At 44.9% G+C, this 2,192-nt stretch overlaps 1 pseudogene; it reads left to right on the top strand.

Annotated features, from left to right (window-relative positions):
* Positions 1-819: 819 nt before the first annotated feature.
* On the top strand, positions 820-1,717 carry LOC102819333 (annotated as a pseudogene).
* The last annotated feature ends 475 nt before the right edge of the window (positions 1,718-2,192 follow it).

Here is a 2,192-nt window from a genome sequence, read left to right as displayed (position 1 = left end):
GTAAACTATCACATAATTCACGATAAAATATTTTTAAAAAAGAAGAAAGGTCTGAGTGTCATCAGAATGTGCGTTTGTGAATGAACTTCAACAAATTTAAGCCAAGGGCCTGAATTCAGAACTAAAACCTCTGTGGCCCCTGTTCAAGGTCTATTTTAGGCTAAGTAATGGGACTGCGAGTCCTGGTGTGGTGCTGTGGGTTAATGCGCTGGACTGCATAGTCGGTTTGAACCTCAAGGTAGGCAGCTCAAGCTCATCAGCCACTCCTTGGAAACCCTAAACTGGGTCACTGTGGGTCGGAACCGACTAGATGGTACTTGATAACAAGGAGCTCTGGTGTGGTGCTGCTGGTTAATGCGATGGACTGCAAGGCCAGTTTGAGCTGCAAGGTTGGTGGTTCAGCTCACCAACCACTCCTCAGAAACCCTATATAGGGTCACTGTGAGTCAGAATAGACTCGACAGCACTGACCAATAACAACGATATAACTGTTTGGGCTATATGCTCAAAAAAAAAATCTATTAACGTGTATGATAAAAATATTTGGGGTACCTCTCTAATTTATCTATCCAGTATTTATTCCTTTATGAATGTATAAAATAAATATGAACCAGTACTACGCCAAATAATGTAAAAAATAAAAATGAATTTTAGCTCTTTATTTTCAGAAGGATCTTTAAATTCAATCTGGTAAAATAAGTGTAATGAAAAGAGTGTTATCAGGTATGGCAGAAAGGACAGAAAATTATCAAAATGATTTTAAAAACAATTTCCCAGAATTGCCTCAGGAGGAGTCGAGGTGTGTGCAGCGTGGTCACCATGGCTAGTGTCGTACTCAACACCGGCGCCAGGATGCCCATGAGGGGCTGAGCACATGGAAATCCACTCGTGACCAAGTACCAGAGGCAATGGAAACGGACTACCGGTAACTCGACTGCACCCACGTGTACCAGAATGAGAGCGAGCTGGGTGAGACCATCTAGGAGAAGCTCAAGGCTGAATCCGTGAAGCGCGAGAACTTCGGCATCCTCAGGAACCTCGGGTGCACGTACCACAACCTGGTGCAAGACGCTCAGTGACTTGAAACTGGACTACCTGGACCTCTACCTGATCCATTGACCCATCAGCTCTAAGGCAGAAAAGGACTTTTCCCCCACTGGATGGGACAGGCAACGTGATTCCCAGTGACACTGAATTTTTGGACACATGGATGGCCATGGAGGAGCTGGTGGACTACGGACTGATGAAGGCGATCAGTGCCTCCAACTTCCACCAACTCCAAACCAAGCACATGTTAAACAAGCTGACTTGAAATATAAGCTTGAGTGCCACCTGAATCTCACCCAGGAGAAGCTGTCAGGTACGACCAGTCCAAGGGCAGCATGGTGACCGCCTACAGCCCACTGGGCTCTCCCAACCGGCCCTGGGCCAAGCCTGAGGACCCCTCCCTGCTGGAGGACCCCAGGATCAAAGTGATTGCTAACCAAGCTAACAATACCACAGCCCAGATTCTGATCCGGTTCCCAGTGCAGAGGAACGTGGTTATGATCCCCAAATCGATGACCCCAAGCGTGTCATCTAGAACGTCCAGGTCTTTTACTCTGATCTGAGCAGTTTGAATATAAGCACCTTTTTGAACTACAAAAAGACCTGGAGGGTCTTTGCCCTGGTGAGCTGTGCCCACCATAAGGATTACCTTTTCGACGCTGAGTTCTAAAGCTGTGAAACTTGCTGTTCTGACGCTGAGTTCTAAAGCTGTGAAACTTGCTGTTCCGAGACCTGAGGGAATAAACCACTCAGCTGTCCTGGTTGCCCGGAGATGCACCGTGCGGGCCTGTCAAGTGCAAGCAGAATCTACATTAGAATCTCTCCTATTTCCTTTGCTCTTCGTGTTCTGCAGGTGAAAATCAACCATTTTTGACCAAGGAGATGCAAAACCTAAACATTCGGGTGTGACCGCTTAGAACTACTATTCTCAGTCTACTACTTCTGGCCTCAAATAAAAAGGGCTCTTGTAAAAGAAAGAAAAAAAAAATTTTAACTGCATCAGAAGATTTTTAAATTGTGATACTCGCACCTCATAATTCAACATATGAGACCCTATTCCAAGGAGATAATCTGAAACTGGAAAAAGAAAAAATGTACCATGATATCCTTTTACACATGATTCTTAAAAAAGAAAAAAAAAAAAA

The sequence above is a fragment of the Chrysochloris asiatica genome, unplaced genomic scaffold (assembly GCF_000296735.1).
Source record: "Chrysochloris asiatica unplaced genomic scaffold, ChrAsi1.0 scaffold00027, whole genome shotgun sequence".
In the NCBI taxonomy this organism is placed as follows: domain Eukaryota; kingdom Metazoa; phylum Chordata; class Mammalia; order Afrosoricida; family Chrysochloridae; genus Chrysochloris; species Chrysochloris asiatica.
Note: the sequence above shows the minus strand (reverse complement) of the source record. Positions and strands in the feature narration are given on the sequence as shown.